At 47.1% G+C, this 15,717-nt stretch overlaps 1 protein-coding gene across 3 annotated transcripts in view; it reads right to left on the reverse strand.

Annotated features, from left to right (window-relative positions):
• PTP4A3 (protein tyrosine phosphatase 4A3) overlaps positions 1-15,717 on the reverse strand; it is a 128,159-nt gene that overhangs the window by 55,061 nt on the left and 57,381 nt on the right. The window contains exon 1 of one of the 3 annotated variants that reach the window (XM_054985050.1): positions 14,267-14,305. The exons of the other annotated variants lie outside the window; for them this stretch is intronic. The gene's annotated coding sequence lies outside the window, so the exon portion shown is untranslated. Of the gene's footprint in view, positions 1-14,266; positions 14,306-15,717 lie in introns of those variants that run through there. 3 annotated transcript variants of the gene reach the window in all.

Consider the following 15,717-nt stretch of genomic DNA (forward strand, 5'->3'; position numbering starts at 1 on the left):
TAGATTTCTACCTGCGGGGGGGTTTTTTGAATATGACAATGTGATCAAACCAGCACCAGCAGGCTGACATGCTATACTCTGTTCTATCACCTCTTAGCAAACATGTGGCCGAGGCCTAGATCCAGTGCTCTGTCTCCAACAGCAGCTGAGTGGGTACAACTTGCATGTACTACTTTAAAAACAATTGGTGCACACAGTCTCCAAAGAGTCGTTCGCTTGGGCCAAGTCTGCCCATGGATACCAACAACATCAGATACCTTTTTGCCTCTTATTGTAATGAAGTTGCATTCCTTTTTACTCGCTCATTCAGAAGGCCTTCACTATTTGTGTTGACAGCGGTAGCCCCAGAGCAAAACAGATCCATTGTTGGCGTGTCATTAAAATACAGTTATACTCACATAACACTGTTAGTCACGAAGCAAAGTTTATTACAATGCATTTAATGTGCATTTTGTACGTCAACCTCCCCTCTCTCTCTCGCTCGCTTATGTTTCACAAACTGCAAAGGAGGCAGTTAACTTTGACCTTATTTATTGCTACCTATTTATCAAGCTGCTTTTCCATCACAGGTCGCTCAGGACATTTGTAATGCTTACCCAAGCCAGGCCCCTGTCTATCGAGCTCATCTCTGGCTCGGGATTTCAGTCCAAGAAAGTCTGCCCTCCACACCTGTCAACAAGAGCCTTTAGAAGAGAAGCCCAGGAACAAAATCTGGGACCTTCTACTTGCAAAATGTGCTCTGCGACTAAGCCAAGATCCCCTTCTTATTTTTCTAAACAGAAGCATATATCCTAATGATAGAAGCATCACATGGCAAGAAGTGACAGAAAATCCTTAACAGGAGAGACCGTTGCCAAAAGAGATACGCTTGGAAATCTATTTGGGACACCATCTCCAGCCAAGCAGGAATCTTCTCAAAACACTGGCTCTGACTTCCAGATTTCGGGATGTACAACGATGGACAAACCCCCTACACTAAGCGACTCCTTCCCGAAAGATAATGAAAATAAGGAATGCCCGAGAGATTTTGGCACTGACAGGAGTTTCTACCATCTAATTTATATTGGTAAAGGCAAGAATTTTTCAGACACGAACTCTCCCAGGTTTCAGCCTCCCCAAAAGCCCTGGCGATACACGAAATAGGCATGTTGTCCTTATGCCCCAAGAACCTTTTCGCAGAACCCTCAAGTCCAGGTTGGATAACAACAGAAAAGTAAGACGGAGGCAGCATGAGAAGCGAGCATCGGATCCAAAGGATTGCAAGCAAGCTTCCCTCTGTGACCACCGCTTCCTGGAACGGCGGATGTTATAAGCAACGTGGAGAGATGTGATTATTCCACCCTCCTCAACTGAGCTACCCCAAAGCAAAGTGTAAGGATGGCACAATGGGCAGCGATCCAGAGTCTTGGGCCGCAGAGAAAGAACTCGTTGGCTTCAGCACTCTTGTAACGAACTCGCTTTGGGTACGCTGCAGCAGCAGCAACTCTCAGTCAGCGTGATGTGTAGAGGGGCAGATTAGGATCTGGGAGACCCAGGTTCGAATCCTCGGTCTACCATGGAAGCTTGCTGGGTGATCTTGGGCCAGTCGCACTCTGTCAGCCTAACCTACCTCACAGGGTTGTCCCTGGGTACCCATTGGAGAGAAAGGTGAGTATAAATTAAGTAAATAAATTTCATGAGGATTACACTATTGGCCTGCCCGTCAGAGCCTTCCAAGAGGACGGGTTGGATCCCACAGTTCTGTTCCTCCAGCGGAAGTCTTTCTCCTGCAGCGGAAAGAGATCCCCCAATGCAACTCTGTTCCAACTCTTGAATCCATGGGAAGGTCCTTCAGCATGGCATAGTGGATACTATGTCAGATTAGGATCTTGCGAGACCTGGGTTCAAATTCTGCCTACCACGGAAGCTTGCTGGGTAACCTTGGGGCAGTCACATATGCTTGGCCTGACCTACCTCACAGGGCCGTTGTTGTCGTTAGAAAGCAAAGGAAGGAACAACAATATCCCAAGCTGCTTTGGGTCCCAACCGAGCGAAGGAAAATAGGATATAAGTAAACACATGCAAATGGGTTCTTCTGCCTTTGCTAGCAGAACGGACCTGGGGAATCCAACCTGATCCATACCAAGCCCTTTGGACACTCTGTGTACATGCAAAGCAGAGTTATTGCACTGGACCACAACAGAGGCATCAGTTCCGCCCCTTCCCAACACTTCCTGACGAGGCAGTTTTCTGTTTTTGGCACGGCGAGCCCAGATGAGCAAGAGAAGTTTATTAACCCAAGGGTGGCACACCCTGGCAAGTAATGAAGCCCTGCAGGCTGCAACTCACACAAACACTTTTACCTCTCCAGCCAGCAATGCGCAGCAGTGCACGTCTGCTTCTGATTATGAAAATGCTCCTGGAAGCCAAGGTCACAGCTTCCAAGCAACCACGGCAGTGCCTGCCCATTGCCACGCCAGGTTCTGGGGCGGAACACTAGTTGTGCATGTACCAAGGTCACCGGGTCCATCAATGACATCTCAAGTGGCAGGCCTAGGAAAGGCCTCTGCCAGAGGTCTAAAAGGGCTGCTGCCAGTCAGATCGTATGGAAATAAGCGCCCTGGTGGCCTGACTCCCCACAACACAGCTTTGTTTGTACGGTGTAGATTTTAGGGGATTACCATTCATGCTAAATGCCCACAACCATAGAGCTAATTTCAAACAGCATTTCCAATTGAACACCACGACTGCCATTCCTGTATTTGCTGGCCAGCCAATATTTCTGTACTTAATTTGTAGTCCACCTTTCTCACTGGGACCCAAGAGCCAATACGTTTTGATGAAGTCTTCTTTCTGGCAAGTTCACACACTAAAAATCCAGCAAGCAAGCAAGCAAGCTCGTCACTCCAACCACAATACTGCTTTGTATAGGTCAGGTTGGATTCCTGCCGGCTATCAGGTTTTTAAAAATTACCTGATACCCCCAAGTATGTTTTTTTTTAAATTACTGTACATGCATTTAAGACAGTCCTCTTTTTTTTCCTAGACAGCACACGTGCAAACAACTTAGGACTCTCAGCTACTTACATGTACCTTTTATTTAAATTTCACGTACTTCTTTCAGCCTTGCAAAAAGCACGTGTTATAGAAGTGTGTTAACTGTGTATAAGTGAAGAACAGCTGGCTCCATTTCAGAGGGAGACGGGTATTTTCTATTAAATGTATCAGACCCAAAAGATGTTTTTAAAAGAAACCCTTAATTCACATCCCCATTCATTAAAACTTGCCCTCCCCAATTCTAAACGAGCCCCCCACCCCTCAATTCACCAGCGTAAGTTTGACGCCCTGAACATAAAGCGTGCTTTTAAAAATCGTCTTTGTTCTAAATTTCTGCTTGCCTTCCTTCCAACTCAAGGATCCAAAAGGTTCAGAAAGGGACTGTTGTGCAGCCATGCATGAGGGTCACAACGCTTCCCCAAAGGGGCTTAACAAAACCGCTCCAGGAAGGAGGAAGAAAAGCAAAAAAATGAGATCATACTGATCAGCACGGAAGACTGGTCACAGCCCTGCAGCCTTCGAAGCCTTAAGCAGGTTTACTTAAAGCTCCAAAGGATTTAAGGACGGATTCCAAAGGACCACACACCATGTGCAAAAAAAATACAGAGAGTTCTCTGGCCATTAGCTGTGGCCAGACAAAGGCTGATTCCGCACACGTTGGATAATGCACTTTCAATGTACTTTATCAATCGTTTGAGGTGGATTTTTTGTTCCGCACACAAAAAAAATCCGTTCCGAATGATCTATAAAGAGGATTGGAAGCGCATTATCCAACGTATGCGGAATCACTCACAAAGAAGCTACTGGTGACTCGTTTTCAAGACAGACGTATAGTCATCCAGAGGTCTGGATTTTACATTTTCCAATGTACAACTGCTAAGAGCAAGAAGCCCTTAGTTCCAATCTCACTTCAGCCAGGACTGCCCCCTCCCCGTCTGCAGTTAGATTCACCTACCTTGTAGGGTTGTTGTATTATCGACATCATGCTCACTTTGAACATGAAAATGCTCTACTCATACTACGCAGTAACAGCAACATACGCAGGGATGGAGGAGTAGCAACTCCTGTTCATCATAAATGTTTTTATTAACGAGCCAGGCTGAAAACGGATTTTCAGTTCGTAGGCACCACCCTCAAATTTCTAAGTGAAAGTCTCCATTTCCAGGTTTGCGAGCCAAGCTAGCCAGTCTGAAATCTAACATGGCACAAGCTTTCTTACAGGATTCTCAGTAAAAGCCACTGTGGTATATTAGTTAAAAGTGTCAAGCTAGGTTTAAATTCCTACCCTGCCATAGAAGCTGGCTGGGTGACCTTGTCCCAGTCACACACACAGTCTAACCTACCTCATAGGTCTGTTGTGAGCAGGGGTCATTTCGTAGAAAAAGAGCTGGAGGAACTCATTAGCATAACTCATTAGCATATGCCACACCACTTGCCATTGCTAGAAGTGTGCTATTAGCATAACTGATTTGCATATGCCACACCCCGACATCACCTATCCTGGCTGTTTTGGACCCAATCCTGGCCTTTCAGGACCGAAATTGCTTCCAAAATGACAAAAAGGGGCTGAAAATGGCCGAAAAGGGGCCCAAAATGGTCAGGATCGGGCTGCTGCTGAGCGGGAGAGTGATCCACCACCCATCAGAGGCCCGATCTGGGCCGTTTCAGCCCCAATCCAGGCCAAAACAGGCCCAAAATGGCCGAGAGTCAGGTGGGCAGGGCCACCTGTCATATGACCTCTTTGGGGAACTGTCAGAACTGCGTTCCTGCGCGTTCCCCCTCAAAATGAGCCCTGGTTGTGAGGATAAAATGCAAGAATTATGTATGCCAATGTTACAAAAATTCCCTTTTCTTTCCCGAAGTGCCCCCATACTCCTCATCAAAGCAAAGCAGGCAAGACAGATACATTACCTAACACATTACCTAATGTTACCTATTCAAGGACAATGTAAGCTGGTTTGGATCCCGACTGGTGAGAAAGACGTAATATAAATGAATTTAATTTTTTTTAAAAAATCTCACAGCTGACGCCATGAACACTCAAGGCAGATCCACAGCATGGGAGTGAGTAGTGATTTCGTTGAAATATGATTTTGATAATATATACTCAACTTATACATGTACATTTTAGTAAATTCTGTATAACCTTTAATGAGGTTCGTTAGCGGGTTGCAGAGGAATACAGATCGTTGACAACTAATTAAAAGTGATTTTTTTTTCATTGCTAAAAAAGACTAAATTTTTAATATCTTTACAAGATCTTTATAAATCTTTATAAAATGTACAGGATCTTATCTTTGCAGGTGTGTAACGGCATCACGTCGGCTTTGGCAAAAATGTCACATGATTAAAAAATGAAGAATCAGAACAATTCAAGGCCAATTACATTTTTATATTACTGTCACACATAAAAAATCTTAGAGATGTCTTAATAGATAGCAAATGCCATTCACTATAAAAGGATGTCACCATGACAATAAATTAGGATTCTGACAAAGGTAATCTCTCGCAGAAGATTTTAGGCGAGAAATGTGTCTGTGTGTTTCTGAAATCCCGTATTTCACAGCAGACAAAGCCTTCGGGCGTGTGGGATACGCAAGTGGTTGACTGAGCCTCAATAACTTACTTCCTTATCGGAGGAAAGTATCACCTCTCTGTTCCCTTTACAACCTGCACCCACAGTTCTGTGCTCGTCGCACTGCATGTGCCCTCCCTATTCTTATTTTTATTGTTTTTTATTCTATTCTTCTTTTACTCTCCGGAGCTGATTCTGTATCGAAATAAATTGATGATGATGATGAGAAATGTTAAGCAGATTTAATTTTTATTGCATGCATATGTTCATCGCTAATTGGATTTATTTTAATATGCACTTATACTCTAGTACCTTGCTTAATTAAAAGGATTGTCTTGATAAAGAATAAAGATTTAAGGAAGTCTCTACATACCTACCCTGTGGCACAGAGTGGTAAGCTGCAGTACTGCAGTCCAAGCTCTGCTCACGACTTGAGTTCGATCCCGGCGGAAGCTGGGTTCAGGTAGCTGGTTCAAGGTTGACTCAGCTTTCCATCCTTCCGAGGTTGGTAAATGAGTACCCAGTTTGCTGGGGTTAAAGTGTAGATGACTGGGGAAGGCAATGGCAAACCACCCCATAAAAAGTGTGCCAAGAAAATGTTGTGATGTGACATCCCCCCATGGGTCCTTTTGGGACCCACCAACCTTTACCTGACCTTTGGGACCCACCAATCTTTAACTTTACACCTTGATGGGAAAGAGTTAAACCAGCAGAGCCCATATAAATATTATGTACTGAGAAGCAAGTTCTCAAAAGAGATCCTTGTTTGCGGACCGTATCTGAAGCTCTGAGGCTGTCCAAATTTGGGGAAATAAATTCTGCATACCGGACAGTTCAGAAGGTCGAATGAGACAAGGATAAATCAGTCCATTACAAGGACATGTGTGGGGAGTCATTGAGTGCCATGGTGGGGCAAATCACAGGGACCTATTGGCCATTTCCACACACGTTGAATAATGCACTTTCAATGCACTTTAGCAGTCCTTTGGAAGTGGATTTTTGGTTCCACACATGGCAAAGCAGTTCCAAATGTTCACTAAAGAGTATTGAAAGTGGATTATCCAATGCGTATGGAAGCAGCCATTGTTTGGCATACATCCTGAATCTATTCCTCACTGTGAGAAAAAAAAAATGCTAGTCCGGTTTGACCTCTGGGACCCACCAACTTGCAAACATGTGGCAGGAAGTCACGTGGCATCAGAGTTTGTTGACAGGAAGCCAGGTGTCAAGGCAGGGACTCTGGCCAACGGACCAAGAGAGCTGGGGACAGAAAACACAATCCAAGGCTCTGGGAGCTGTACCTTAGTGAGAAACAAGTGAAGAATGACAGCCACAGAGGAAGCCTTTTCAACCCTCTGACTTCACTGTCTTTAAAAAAAAATATTTAAAAGACAAGAAAATATAAGAAAAGAAGTGCGTAGTAAAAGATTATACAGGTACTAGATTAGAAATTAAGTTGGGACTTATATAATCATATATAAACAATACATATAGAATAATTTTGGGAGTTAAACAAGCAGTATGTTTAAACTTACATCGACCTAATAAATAAGAAGACTGTAAATTCAACATTCCTAAGCCAAGATACATCACAATTCTCCTTCCCTTCTCTTAGCAAGTTTTAGTTATGCAAACTTCTATATCAATTATTTTCTGCCTAAATAATCAAAGAAGTCCTTCCATTTCCCCCAAAATTCGGCTATCGGTTTATTATGTAAATAACTAGTCAGTTTAGCCACTTCAAAAAGGATGTGGACAAAATCAAGAGGGTGCAGAGGAGAGCGACGAGGATGATCAGGGGTCTGGAGACTGAGCCCTATGAGGAAAGGCTGAGGGCCTTGGGAACGTTTAGTTTGGAGGAGATTGAGGGGGGACATGATTGCTCTCTTTAAGTATTTGAAAGGCTGTCATTTGGAGGAGGGCAGGGAGCTGTTCCAGTTGGCAGCACAGGGTAGTACCCGAAACAATGGGCTTAAATTACAGGCAGAAAGGTACCGGCTGGATATTAAGAAGAACTTTTTCACGGTCAGAGTAGTTGAAAAGTGGAATCAGCTGCCTGGGGAGGTGGTGAACTCCCCCTCACAGGCAGTTTTCAAGAAGAGGCTGGATGAATACTTGTCAGAGATGCTTTAGGCTGATCCTGCACTGGGCAGGGGGTTGGACTAGATGGTCTGTATGGCCCCTTCCAACTCTATGATTCTATGATGTGCATTCATAAATCTTATCTCTCCATTCTAACACATCAGGACAGGTATCTGTTTTCCATTTTGACCTTACTATCTTGCTGCTCCTCGGCGCATGTGCCCAAAGACAGGCTGGAGGCATGGCTTGCTCTCCATGCATGTGCGCTAGCAGCAGAACCTTCTGACAAGTAGCAAAAAAGGCGCTCCGTAGAGGCTCACGTCACGACTCCCCAGGTTGAAGACCAATGGTCCAGCCACAATACAGAACTTGTAGCAGTAGCGGCTTGGGAAAGGAGAGGCCAACGTGCACGTATGTGATTCTTGGGGAAAGCAACAGAGTGGTCTCAGCAGGAACGCAACCTGCAAATCAAACCAGATTAAGTGTGATCCAGGCGAACAAAACAGCATGCTGACAGGTGTGAAAAAGGGAGAGGCTGGCCCCGTTTGCCCTTTCCAAGCCTCACCCAGGTACGGAGAGCGTTTCGCCAAAATCCAAGGATTACAGATTGCTCATGAGAGATCACAGCCATGAGTCAGAGCGCACGTGCTCACGTCTCCTATTCGGTGCCCTTTCCTACACCAGCTCGGCATGATTTTGGCATTTAAACAGCCTCCCTCAAGCACGAGGGTTCATATTCCCAACCCACGCTCCCAGCGCCAAATCTGCAAGCAGCATCCTGCACCCTGCGCCCTTCTGAGCACGGGTGCAGAAAGGGATGCGTCAACAGCTCGGATCAAACATAACACAAAAGGACCAGTTTTTAAATTATGGTTCGCAAATCCAGGATTCGGCATAAAGACAATAATTCAGATCCTGGTTCTACAGCCTTCGTGCGTTCTTTGGGCCCTGGGCCAAGCTGCTATCCCAACAAGCCAGGATGTCCACATTTGTACAAATTATTGTAGTTAAAATGAACCGTGGTGTGAGACTTGAGTTCAAAATACCCTAAGCCACCCAACATGCAAGCAACGGCCTGCTGCAGCACAATCAGACCTTGTTTCAATAAAACATGGTTTTGGGCGACGTTGGAACAGAGCCAACACGAAAATTGTGGTTCGAGCTTGAATATAGGCTGGAGTGGGATGCCCACCTCCCCACCCTATCACATTTGAAAGTTCAAATGTGTGCATGGAATACCAATGGTACATAACACCAGTCGGTGTACAGGGCACCATGCAATGCCCAAAAACAAAGGTCTCTGGTCCCAAGGAGCTTACAGTCTCAAAGAGAATTGGGGGGGGGGGGTAGAAGAAGAGAAGTGACATTGGCGTGGTTTTTCCATGAGGTTCTGGGAGAGATGCCCAGCGAGAGAACAAGTGGATGCAAAAGGTACCAACCTCAATCCTCAGCCATCTATAGTTAAAAGGGGAAAGACCGCTCAAGACCCAAGCAAACTGCTACCAGTCACAGTTTACAACATTGGTGGACATGAATTTGGCTCAGTACAAGATACTTTTCATGCATACATTACTAGACTGATGGAAGCCATTGGACTGGCATGCTGTTCTGGATTTTTATGCTTCAAGCTGCCAATTTCAGCAAACAGAATTTTCGTTTTTACAAACGGAAACCTCCGAAATGGCAGGAGTGGCTTTTCTTCTTTTGTGGAATTGGCAGCATCTTGTTTATTAGCAAGGATCAGCAAGCAGAAGACCTCTCCAGCAGAGACAATTTTTAGGATGCCACAGATCAGAGGGCAGGACCTGCCCTCTGTTTTGCTGGGCCAGACGCCTGAGACACACAGAGTTGATAACAAGTCACGCCCTGAGCTAAACTCAAAGGCAGGAATCGAGAGTATCTTGCCTGCGCACCACGCACGTTCCACGGAGTTCCTTGGATGCTTATCCCTGAGTGAAAAATGATCACGTCTGCCAGCAGTGGTGTTTTAAGTGGGGATAAACTGTCCGACATAACAGCTCGCCCTCAGCAAGACACAGCCATATAAAGGGGTGCCGGGTGCCCGGTTTCCCTTCATGCCCGGCAACGTGTCCATCTGGTGAGCCACATGAACTCTGCGCCCAACACTTCTGGCTCCTGGCCAAGGTGCTACAGCAGAGACAGTTTATGTAAGAAAGGTTTCCTCGAGGAAGTTTTAATCTTGACATATGCTGGACTGATTTTTTTAAAAAACACCAAAAATGGATTAGGATAAGTCATGGAAGATGGGTTCATCAAGGGCTAGACGACAACAACAATAGCAATACTTATAGACTGCTTTTCTAGACAGATTAGTGCCGCACTCACAGCAGTGAACAAAGTCAGGGTTACTATAAGGCTTGCAATACAGCTGGGGAGTTGGGGCAGAAAGGAGCAGCTTACCCAAAGCCACCTGCTGAGCTCACAGCAATTGTGGGATTCGAACCAGCAGAGTGCTGATTTGCAGCACACTTCTAAATGCCAGTTGCTGGCAGCAAAAAGGGGAAGCTTTGGCATCTTTGGGGGCATGGGCTCTTTGGGGCATTTTGCCAGCTGCTGCATGGAAACCAGATGGGATGTGATTCGGGTTGCCATCCCCCCACCCACGGCGGGGGATCCCCTGATCCCACCCTCCTCCCCCTGAGCCCACTTACCTGGCCGGAGGGGGTGTGGACTCCCTGGAGTGCCCACTCCCTGGGTAGCACAGCGCGCCCCTGGGTGCAGGGTGCGCCCCCGCACCGCAAGAGCAGGCGGCAGGAGTAATAATTACTTTGTTACGGTATTTATTGGTTACTTGTTAGTAACTGAACAGATTTGTGGATTGTATCGGATGTATCGCATGCCGGATCAATTTTTATAGGCATATACACGCTTCTAATTGGATAAGAATGAATCCCAATTGTGCTTAGTGACCCTTATCTCAGTGATTTTTGTAGCTGTTTATTTCAAACACTGATTGCTTTGGATTGTTTTGTGCAATCGTGCAGGGTAGACACTGTAACTCGGTGCCTGCTTTGCCTGCAGAAGGCAGCAGGTTTAATCTCCCAGCGTCTCCAGTTATCAGGAGTTGAGAAAGAGACCTCTCGTGCCGCTGCTAATAAGAAGAGGCAACAAGATCGGGTGTCCCTTATAGGACACGTATTACGCCTATCTTGCAGCAGCTTCACTGACTCTCAGTAGAATTCCGGATTCGGTTCAAGGTGCTGGTTTTGACCTATAAAGCCCTAAACGGACTGGGACCAGCATACCTGAGGGACCGCCTCTCCCCGTAGGTGCCCCAAAGAACGCTCCGATCAGCTGGAAAACATCTGCTGGTGGTCCCTGGCCCCAGGGAGGCTCGGATGGCCTCGACCAGGGCCAGGGCCTTTTTAGTCCTGGCCCCAACCTGGTGGAACTCTCTGTCTGAGGACACCCAGGCCTGTCAGGATCATCTATCATTTTGGCGGGCCTGTAAGACAGAGATGTTCCATCAGGCGTATGGTTGAGGCCAGCATGAGATCCTCACAGAGCCACCCACCGGCCTCCCACTAAGAGCGGAACTACAAGTGACACCTGACACAGGTTGGACACTTGTCAGCTTCCCTCAAGTTTTGAAGGGAAATGTAGGCGTCCTGGTCTTGCAGCTTGGCTCTCCGACTGCTGTCCAATGGACTTTTCAACTGTCACTTGTCCAACATTCCGCCAAGCTGCCTATATTTCCCATCAAAACTGGAGGGAAGCTGACAAGTGTCCAACCTGTGCCTTTTGTCACTCGTGGTTCTGCTCAAGGTGTGGGGTTATACAGTGTCCACTGGCCGGCTGCCTGACGTATGGGTACAGCATGGGGCTATGTAGTGCCCACTCGTTAGCTGACCCACGAATGAGCTGCAGGATGTTATCTGTCTGCTTCCCTCCCCCTGTATGTTGATGGGCAGGAATCTGGAACTGACCCCATCTGGGGACAGTTATTATCTGTTTGTTGTTTTTATAATACGAACTGCCATTTTATGAATTGTTGTTTAATATTTTATTGTATTTTTATAACTGTTGTACCTCGCCCTGAGCCTGCTTGCAGGAAGGGCGGGTTAGAAATGCAATAAATAATAATAATAAAATAATAAGATTGAGCAAGACGGTTCCCCTTTGCATCTCACTGCAGACCAGCGTGGGCAAGACTTCTAGCCCTGGCTCAGCCATCCCTGAGTCTTCCTTCCCACCGGCAACTGGAAAGTCTCCCTCTCTTTTTAAAAACAACAATTCTAAGCAGCACAAGAAAGAAGAGCCACCGGAAAGCCAAAGTTCACCCAATTCCCAGTGGGTGGAAGGGTGTAGAAAGCAGCAGGATGTTAAGACGAAGGGGGCGGGGGGCGGGCAAGGACGCAGCCACCCACCATCTGCATACATGTGGCTTCTGGTGGAAACGGGGGAAGACAGACAGCCAAGAGGGAGGAAGCGCAACTGCATCGCCCGGGCAGTTTTCTTCTCAATGAACAAAAGCCTCCGAGAGGCACAGCCATCTGCTACCCGGACAGGAAACATGCCGGAGGGATAACAGAGACCCCGTGTTTGGGGCTTCTGCATTTGGAAGCCAGAGGAAATAGCTGGCGCTATAAAAAGGACAGACCGTCAACAACAGACATTCATCTCCCTCTTCCCCCTGGATACCCCCTCTCGCCTCGCTTCCTCTGGCTAACTGGTGGTCTTGTACATGTTTATACTGACTGGGCTGAAATTCTCCCACTGCAGTTAGAGGGGGGGAAACCCACACATCTCCTTGGAAGATTTTAACAACAAACGGCGTGGTGGGTGGGCACGCAGAAGGGAGTGAAGAGCCAGCATGCATAGTGGTTAGACTGCAGGACTGGGAGCTGGCTAGTTTCAGATTTCTGGGTGACTGTGGGTCAACCCCTTATTACGCAGCATAATCTACCCGCGCAGGGTTGTTGTAAGGGATGATTCTGGGAAGGGAAAATCGGGCAGGCTGCTCTGAGCCCCCTGGAGGAAGGGAGGGATAAAAGTGAGGTTAGATGAACTAGACTCTACTTTCCCCGCTCCCCGCAGCTATTCTAGTAATGAGCTCACTTAAATATAGGAAATGATGTTCCTGAAAAATTTTCTCTAGGAATGGAAGGAGTTGGCATTCCCTTTGTTTTTAGCAGAATAATTAATAACAGCAGCAACAACAGCAACAACTGTGCTTATATACTGCTCTTCTAGAAAGATCAGTGCCCACTCAGAGTGGTGAACAAAGTCAGTGCTGTTATTATCCCCACAATACAGCTGGGCAGCTGTGCTGAAAGGAGTGGCTCCCCCAAGGGCACCTGCAGAGCTCATGGCAGGAGTGGGAGTCGAACTGGCAGAGTGTTGGTTCGCAGCCCAACCAATTAACCACTACGCTACAGCAGCTCCCTTATAATAATAACTGCTTACATACCATTCCTCTAGACAGATTAGTGCCCCACACAGAACAATGAACAAAGTCAGTGTTATCATTATCCCCACAATGAAACTGGGGAGTTGGGCTGAGAGGGGTGGCTTCCCCAAGGGCACCTGCTGAGCTCACAGCAGGAGTTGGAGTCGAACCAGCAGAGCACTGATTCACAGCCCAGCTACTTAACCGCTTTGCTACAAAGAGAACGGTGGAGGGAGAACACACGCCCTTCCGGATGCACATTAAAGAACGCTCAGGCATCATCTTCAACGGGTCCACTAGTAAGGTTGCCAGGGCAACCATAAATTTGATTCTAGAACGTGCTCTGCGCCAAATGGACGGCTGCCTATCCTTCCCAGCACAAACGAGCCCTTTCCCCCCTCCGTCCCTCCCAACTCTCCACACGCTTCGCCTTGACTGCTTCTCTGCAGCCATTCGACACCCCCCCCCCCAAGAATCCCCAATCTTTTCACTATCGCATCTAGCGGAACAGCAAACTCACTAAGCAGAGACTGCCGTAATCTGTGCAGCACCCATTCGAATATGCTATAAACACTCAGATGAAACAAACAGCAGAAGAATGGAAGACGACACCACTTAAAACCAGGGTAGTTTTTTTGAGCGGAACTTCTTTGACTACAACAGCTTGCAAACATTAAATTCAAACAGGCAGGACAGATAAAGTCTTGGCGTTTGCAGAAGTTTCCCTTTGAAATCGGATGAGACGACTCCCTTCCTTCCCCTCCATTCCCAAGCAAACTCTCTCCCCTCCTTCATGCTATCCCCAACTTACCCCATCGGTAAAAGAAGAGGAGGAAGATATTTGCTGGGATATCCCCTCCATATCTCTCTGTCTGTCTCTCTCACACACATACTTGCCGCAAGCAAAAGAGTTGCAAGATCTCAGATCGTACACCAAAGAAATCCCCCCAATTCCGAAAACTCTCCGCGAGATCAAAAAAAGTCTTCCGTGGTTTCTCACTGCTCCAGGCCCTCCCTGGCTCGCAGGGGTTTCCAGGAGGGAAAGAACGGTGGCAGGACAGAGAGAAAGGCAGTGCTAGAGCAAATCCGGAGAAATACTATCCTGGTTTACTGAGAATGGCTTCGGATTGCATTGCATGGTCAAAGCGCACTTCCAGACCCACCTGCAACTGGAGCTTCCCGACAGCCTCACCTTTTCTCGCAGAAACTGACGGACAAGAGAGAGACGCACAATTTAAGTGCAGATTGCGCCGACTTGGCCTGCCTTCAATTAGCACTCTCCAGTGCCAGTTCAGGGAAGGAAAGTGGGAGAAGGGGGGTGGCGGAGGAGAGGGAGGCCAACTCTACGGGGAATCGTAATATAATCACTTAAACTGGCAGCTTTGCAAAGCAGAGTATTCCAGCTCTGGATGGAACACGGCCAGGGCCCAGAGCAACGAGAAGGGGAGGAGAGACAGACAGAGGGGCCCGGCTGCAAAGCAGGGATGGCTGCGAGCTTAATTTGGCTTTAAATAGAGGTAGCCAAACACAGGAAGCTGATCCAGATCTCTACAAATAAAAACAGATTATGTGCGCCTAGCATTCAAGTGGAAAACAGGAGCGGGCATCAGCCGGGGATTTGAGCCTACAAACCGGTGTCCTGAAATATTCCCTACCGTAGCTACAGCCTCCAGTTCGAGCAACACATGCATGGAGGCTCCAGAGGGAGGGGAAAGAGCAGGAGTGGAAGAGCATCTAGGGAGCTCCAGGCACCTCACCTACCCTGGGCCACGGTGCACAACCTAGCTACAGTTTCCGGGTTGCCTTCTTGCAGGAAAAGATGGGCCTTTCTTCAGTTGTTTCATGCCAGTTCTTGGTGGAGTGGGGACAGTGCAGTAATTTTCTTTCGAGCAAGATCCGTGCCCAACAGCACCTTAAAGACCAACTAGATTAAGCTTTCAAGAGTCAAAGCTCCTATTGTCCTCATATCTGACGGAGGGAGCTTTGACTCTCGAAAGCTCGCATCTTGGAAATCGAGTTGGTCTTTAAGGTGCTACTGGGCCCAGATCTTGCTCTTCGATTGCAGAACAGCACGGCTACCCATCTGAAACCATCTTCAGTATCTTTTGAAAGCAGAGAGCTCAAACTGGGTTTTTGAAACCGAAGCCAACAGGGATCAGCGTCGGCTTGTGCCTCCCTCCGTGCGGTGTCACTGAAAAAGAACGTGTTGGAATTCTGCCGCACTGCCTTTGAATGTTCCAACATCCAAAGCCTTTCATGTCAAACGTCAAGTCCTGCATTTCGCTCCTCGTACCCAGTTGATGCCTTATCTCGGGACACCCAAGAACATTTCTTGAATCACAACACACAGAATACAGGCTGGATCTTTTTGGCAAATGCAACTGATGCAAAGAACAATTTAATACCAATCTTCCCCAAGGCCACCGTTCCGACACCTTTAGACTACTAAATTAAGATCCAAGAAATCAGGCTTCTTCATACAATCCAACGCTCTGAACGTTATTACTTCACTTTGGATTCTTTCCAGCTACCTCATGAGATCACTATTATTTTTTATTTTGCTTCGGGGAGGGAGACGGAGAAAATCTTGCACAAGGTGACCCCAAACCTAGTG

This window comes from Eublepharis macularius, chromosome 7, assembly GCF_028583425.1.
Source record: "Eublepharis macularius isolate TG4126 chromosome 7, MPM_Emac_v1.0, whole genome shotgun sequence".
NCBI lineage: Eukaryota > Metazoa > Chordata > Lepidosauria > Squamata > Eublepharidae > Eublepharis > Eublepharis macularius.